Consider the following 7,244-nt stretch of genomic DNA (forward strand, 5'->3'; position numbering starts at 1 on the left):
TAGGTAACAGGAATCTCAATAGACTAAGAAACCTTGAGCTACTGACACAAGTCTTTAGAATATAAAACACTTAGCTAACCATTATATCTTGTTTTACAGAAAAGGATAAAAGTAGAATAATATTTATAAGTTAGATATCTGAAAATACTAATGGTAAGCCAGGTTGAAGTGAAGATGTTTCCTATTTATACTTATTTGATATCTTATTGTTATAAAATATATTCTGGCTGACTTGAACAAAGCTTTCCTATGAGATTCTACTTTCTTCCTTTTTTTTTTTTTTTTTTTTTTTAGAGAGGGGGGCAAGGAGGAGCAGAGGGAGAGAGAGAACTCTAAGCAGGCTCCATTCCCAGTGTGGCCATTGGGGGGGCTCAATCTAACAACCCTGAGATCCTGACCAGATCCGAAATAAAGTCAAGATGCTTAACCCACTGAGCCACCCAGGCATCCCTGAAATTCTACTTTTAATACAATGACTTTTTTTTTTACAATGACTTATTGTTATATAACCTTTAACCATGAGACTATAGTACTTATTTGTCTGAGAAGATTATATTTCTCTTTATAAATTTATTGAGAGGGTGATTTTGAATTTCCCTATCATCATGGAACATTAAGTCTGCTCTCAGACTTAATGAGACAGGCTACCACATGGAACACTAAGTCTGCTCTCACTTCTTTTGATCTTACTAAAATCAGCTCAGTTGTTTGATTGTTTATATTCTCTTAATATTGGGGAAATATATACATTTTCTTGTCAGTGTTCAATTTCAGTATAAGTAAACACAAAAGGGTAATTTTTGCAGAAATGTTGCAAAACATACACAGAATCTTGATTCTTTTCCTCATCGTAAATAGTCTAACTTGAATCAGTCTGTACCTGAATCACAGGTGGGTTCATTGCAGCTGATCCTCCCTTTTCTTACTGGCAGAAGTATGGTGAAGATAAAATGTGATGACAGGTGTAAAAACAATATTAAACTGTTTATTTTTTTAATGGAAGGCATATAGTGAGGAGCAGGATTGCCAGGGATGGCTACTTAGTTGATGGGCTCTGTGGTAGCCTGTCTTCAGATGGCCCCCAATGACTCTCAACTCCTAGTAGTCATACCTTTGTGTAGTCCTGCTCTCACTCTGATTCAGATTTACCCTCTGTGACCAATAGAATATAGCAAAAATGATAGTCTTTGACTTCTCTTTTTTTAAATATTTATTTATTTAGGGGTACCTGAGTGGCTTTGTCAGTTGAGCAACCAACTCTCGGTTTTGGTTTAGGTCATGATCTTGTGGTCCTGGAATGGAGCCCCACAATGGCTCTTCACTCAGCAGGGATTCTGCTTGAGGCTTCTCTCTCCCACTTTCCCATCTCCATTTTGCACACACACTCCCCACCAGCTCACACTCTTCTCTCTCTCATAAATAAATCTTTATTTGAGAGAGAGAGAGCACAAGCCCGAGGGGCAGAAGGAGAAGAAGAGAGAATCCTAAGACGACTCTGCGCTGAGTGCAGTGTACAACACAGAGCTCAATCTCAAGACCCCAAGATCATGACCTGAGCTGAAACTGAGTCAGACACTTAACCGACTATGCCACCCAGGTGCCCCAAATGGTATGTAACTTCTGAAGCTAGATCATAATGACATAGCACCTCTTGCCTTGGTCTCTTGGATTGCTCACTCAGGAAAACTAGCTACCATGTGGTGAAGATACTCAATGGGAGACCCAGGTAGAAAGGAACTGAGGTCCTTAGTCAACAGCCAAGGCCAATTTTCCAGTTATGTAAGCCAAATTGGAAATGCATCAAACTGTAACCTCAGGAGAGACCCTGAGCCACAACTGCACAGTGCAGCTACTTCTAAATTCCAGACATACAAAAACTATTAGAGAAAATAAATGGTTATTTCTGGGATCAAGCCCTGAGTTAGGGTCTCTGCTCAGCAGAGACCTCTGCCCCTCCCCCTGCTCACACTTGGGCTCTCCCTCAATCTTTCTCTCTCAAATAAGTAAAATGGTTATTGCTATCTTAAGTCATTAAGTTTTGGGGCGACTTCTAATGTAGCAATAGGTTATGTAGAATCAATTTCTCTAGTGCTAACTCTCATTAACCAAGCACAGAGCCCAATATGTAAACCAGAATAACAACTTACTAACACACTTTGAGACACACAATTGTTGAGTGGAATGGAAAGCCAGGTCATTTTCTCCCTGTAGATAGACCAACTTCAAGAGGAAGAAGTTTCTTGGTGAACACAGAATTGGATCAAGAAGTTAGTATGATGGTCCACGAGAGGGCAACACCTGTCACACAGCACTAGACATGCATAGTGGACCCCTCATATGCCCACCCACAATGCTTTAGCTAAGCATCCATCCCCAATGTCTGGCCCCTAAAACTTCATTTTCCTATGCTTTACACTAACCATTCCTTTCTTTCAAGCAGTTTTTCTTCAAGTGAATCCTAACAAAATTGACCACATTTATGGATGCTTAATTATGACATTATAGTCCTGCCTCCAACTATTTAAGTATTCTTAAACCCTTTCTATTCTCCAAACTGAAAATAGCTTTTTAAAAAAATCTTGTATTTATCTTTAAAGATTTTGTTTATTTATTTGACAGAGACAGAGATCACAAGTAGGCAGAGAGGCAGGCAGAGAGAGAGGAGGAAGCAGGCCCCCTGCTGAGCAGAGAGCCCAATGCAGGGTTCGATCCCAGGACCCCGGGATCACAACCTGAACCAAAGGCAGAGGCTTTAACCCATTGAGCCACCCAGATGCCCCCAAACTGAAAATAGCTTAAAGAGAATTATAAAAAGTTGAAATCATCTGAAATGACCATTTTACTACTTTGATAAGCATCTTTCTAGATATCGATGCATTTGTCACATGTAGATATTCATACATTTTCATGGGGTCATAATGTACCTACTAGCATACTACTACTTGCATTAGTCAGTAACATGTCATGGGCACCCTTCTCTGTCAATAAATCTATACAACACAATTTCTAATTAGCCTGCTTATGGTTGTTCCATAATTCAAAAAAATTACTGGGGTAAAAAACATAACATTTACCATCTTAACTATGCTGATGTGTATAGTTCAGTAGTATTAAATACATTCACACTGTTCTGCAAAAACAAAACAAAACAAAAAAACCAACTTTGGTCACCTCCCTTCTCAATAGCAAAGCACTATCACTTTGCTATTGCTTGATAAACCTTGCTTTGCTACCCACCCCTCTGTCTGGTCTTCCTCTTCATTCTTCAGAGTGGTGTGACCAAGAACCGTAGGCACCTACAGAGAAAAAAAATCCTGTAACAATCCCAGAGTTCTGGAATTGAGTCCTGCTTTGGGCTCCTTGCTCAGCAGGGAGGCTGCTTCTCCCTCTGCCTGCTGCTTCCCCTGCGTATGCTCTCTCTTAACAAATAAATAAATAAAGTCTTAATTTTAAAAAGTAATTGGGGTTTTGATAAGAGATTGCATTGGATCTATAGATTGCTTTAGGCAATATTAACATGTTAACAATATAACATCTTCTGTTACATGAACATGTGATATGTTTCCATTTATGTCTTAATTTCTCTCAGCATGTTTTGTGGTTTTCATGGCACAAGTGTTTCACCTCCTTGGTTAATTCCTAAGTATTTTATTATTTTTTAAAATATTTTATTTATTTATTTGACAGTGTTCTGCGGGACTCGATCCCAGGAAGCCAAGACGGTGACCTGAGCCGAAGGCAGAGGCTTAACCCACTGAGCTACCCAGGTGCCCCTATTTTATTGTTTTTGATGCTACTGTAAATAGAATTGTTTTTGTAATTTCCCTTTCAGATTTTCCCTTATTCATGTATGGAAATGCAATGGAATCTTCTGTATTGCCTTTGTATCTTGCCACTTTGCTGAATTCATTTACTAGTTCTAACAGTTTTTTGGTGAAATCTTTAGGGTTTTCTATATAAGTTCATATCATCTGCAAACAGATACTGTCATTACTTTTTCCTTTCTAATTAAGATAACTTTATTTTTCTTGCCTAAATGCTCCGGCTAGAACTTCCAATACTATTTAAACAGAAATGGTAAAAGTAAGCATCCTCTCTAGTCTCTGATCTTGGAAGAAAAGCTTTCAGTCTTTCAATACCATTGAGTATGATATTCGCCATGGATTTTTCATATGTGGCTTTAATCATATTGAGATTGTTTCTTTTTATTCTTAGTTTGTTGACTGTTTTTGTCACAAAAGGGTATTGATTTTGTCAGATGCTTTTCCTCCATCAAATTAAAATGATGATGCTTTCTTTCCTCTTCATTCTATTGAGGCAGTCTATCACGTATTAAATTGTGGCATAAGGTAACTGTACATATGATTTTCATGCTTTCAGCCATCCTCGAGTACCAGGAATAAATCCCACTCGGTTATGGTGTATAATCTTTTCAATATGCTGCTGAATTGTTTGCTAGTTTTTTGTTGAGGATTTTTTCACCAGTGTTCCTATGAGATAATCTGTAGTTTTGTGCCTTTATCTGGCTTTGGCATCAAGAGTAATGCTGGCCTCAGAATGAGTTAGAAAGTGTTTCTTCAATTTTTTGGAAAATTTTCAGAAGGATTTGCATTGGTTCCTCTTGAGATGTTTGGTAGAATTCACCAGTGGACCCATCAGGTTTCGGGCTCTTCTTTCTTGGGAGATTTTTGATTATTGATTCAATCTCTTTACTAGTTATAGGTCTATTTGGCTTTTCTCTTTCTTCATGATTAAGTCTTGCAGATATTGTGCTTCTAAGAATTTGTTCATTTCATCCAAGTTATCCAATTTGCTGGCATAAAATTGTTTATAGTACTCCCTCATAATCCTTTTTATTTCTGTAGAATCAGTAATGTCCCCACTTGAATTTTTTTTTTTTTTAAAGATTTGAGAGAGAGAGCTTACAGTAGGGAGGGCCAGTGGGAGGGGAGAATCTCAAGCAGACTCTGCACTAAGTGGAGCTCGGAGTGGGGCTCAATCTCATGACCCTGAGATCATGACCTGAGCTGAAACTAAGAATTTGGCATGTAATCAACTGTGCCACCCCACTTCATTTTCTGATTTTAGTAATTAGTAATTACCAAATTAGTAATTTAGAGTCTTCCCTTCTTTTCTAGTCCATCTAGCTACAGTATTTTCAATTTTGTTGATCTTTCTGAATAATCAACTTTTGGTTTCATTGATTTTAGCCTACTGGTTTTTTTTCTCTATTTCATTTATCTCTGCTCTAATCTTTATTTCCTTTCTTCTGCTGGCTTTGGGTTTAGTTTGTTCTATTTCTAGTTCCCTAAGGTATAGTGTTAAGTTATTGATTTGAAATCTTTCTTACTTTTTTCATGTTTTTATTTATAAATTTCCATGCTTTTGCTGTATCCTTAAGTTTTAATATGTTGTGTTTTTGTCTTCATCTCTAAGTACTTTCTGATTTCCTTATGATTTTTTAATCACTTGGTTGTTTGAAAAGTGTGTTATTTAGGAGAACCTGGATGGCTCAGTTGGTTAAGCATCTGACTCTTGGTTTCAGCTCAGGTCATGACCTCAAGGGTTGTGGGATTGAGCCCTGTGTCTGGCTACACATTCAGCGGCGATTCTGCTTGAAGATTCTCTCCCTCTCCCCTCACTCACATCCTCCCTCTAAAATAAATAATCTTTTTAAAAAATTAAGGTATCTGGAGCACATCATCTTTCTTTAAAAAAAAAAAAAAGTGTTCGGGCGCCCAGGTGGCTCAGTTGTTAAGTGTCTGACTCTTGATTTCCACTCAGGTCATGATCTTGGAGTCACGGAATCAAGCTCCGTTTCAAGATTTCTGTACTTAGGGGCACCTGGGTGGCTCAGTGGGTTAAAGCCTCTGCCTTCGGCTCAGGTCATGATCCCAGGGTCCTGGGATTGAGACCCACGTTGGGCTCTCTGCTTAGTGGGGAGCCTGCTTTCCAATCTCTCTCTCTCTCTCTGCCTACTTGTGATCTCTGTCAAACAAATAAATAAAATCTTAAAAAAAAAAAAAAGAGTTCTGTACTCAGCATGGAGATTGCTTCCCTCTCCCTCTACTCCTCCTCCCCTTCACTCACTCTCTCTCAAATAAATAAGTAAAAATCTTTTTTAAAAAAGTGTTGGGGCACCTGGTTGGCTCAGTGGGTTAAAGCCTCTGCCTTCGACTCAGGTCATGATCTCAGGGTCCTGGAATCGAGCCCCACATCGGGCTCTCTGCTCCGCAGGGAACCTGCTTCCTCCTCTCTCTGACTGCCTCTCTGCCTACTTGTAATCTCTGCCTGTCAAATAAATAAATAAAATCTTTTTTTTAAAGTGTGTTATTTAACTTCCATGACTTTATGAATTCTCGTTTTCCTTTTGTTATTAATTTCTAACTTCATCCTATTGTGGTCAGAGAAGCTACTCTGTATGACATCAATCTTTTAAAATCTAATGAGCCATAATTGGCCTATTTTTTAGGTTTTCCCTAAAAAGTATTCAGCTGTACTTGTGAAGAATACATATTCTGTTGTTGCTGAGTAGAGTGTTCTGTCAATATAAGATCTAGTTGGCTTGTTATGTTAACTCCTCTATTTCCTTATCTATCTTCTGTCTGGTTGGTCTATCCACTATTGTGAGTGGGTTTTTGAAGTCTCCCAATTGTTATAACAGAATTGTCTATTTCTCCCTTCAATTCTGTCCATTTTGCTTCCTATATTTTGGTGGCTTTCATTAGGTACATACATTGTTATACTTTCCCTATTGAACCTTTTATTAATATATAATGTCCTTGTTTCTTATAACCTTTTTTTTTTAAGATTTTATTTATTTATTTGACAGACAGAGATCACAAGTAGGCAGAGAGGCAGGCAGAGAGAGAGAGAGAGAGGGAGGGAAGCAGGCTTCCTGCGGAGCAGAGAGCCCGATGCGGGGCTCGATCCCAGGACCCTGAGATCATGACCCGAGCCGAAGGCAGCAGCCCAAACCACTGAGCCACCCAGGCACCCCTCTTATAACCTTTTTCGATTTAAAGTCTACTTTGTCTAATATTAACATAGCCACCCCTGTTCTTTTGGTTAGTAGTTGTATGAAATATCTTCGTCCATCCTTCCCCTGTCAATCTGTTTGTGTGTTTGGATTTCAACTGAATCGCTTATAGACAGCATGGAGTTAGATTATGTATTTTTATCCATTCTACCAATCTTTGTCTTTTGGAGAGTTTGATACATTTATGCTTAAACTAATTACTGAG

Source organism: Mustela nigripes, chromosome 16 (assembly GCF_022355385.1).
Source record: "Mustela nigripes isolate SB6536 chromosome 16, MUSNIG.SB6536, whole genome shotgun sequence".
NCBI lineage: Eukaryota > Metazoa > Chordata > Mammalia > Carnivora > Mustelidae > Mustela > Mustela nigripes.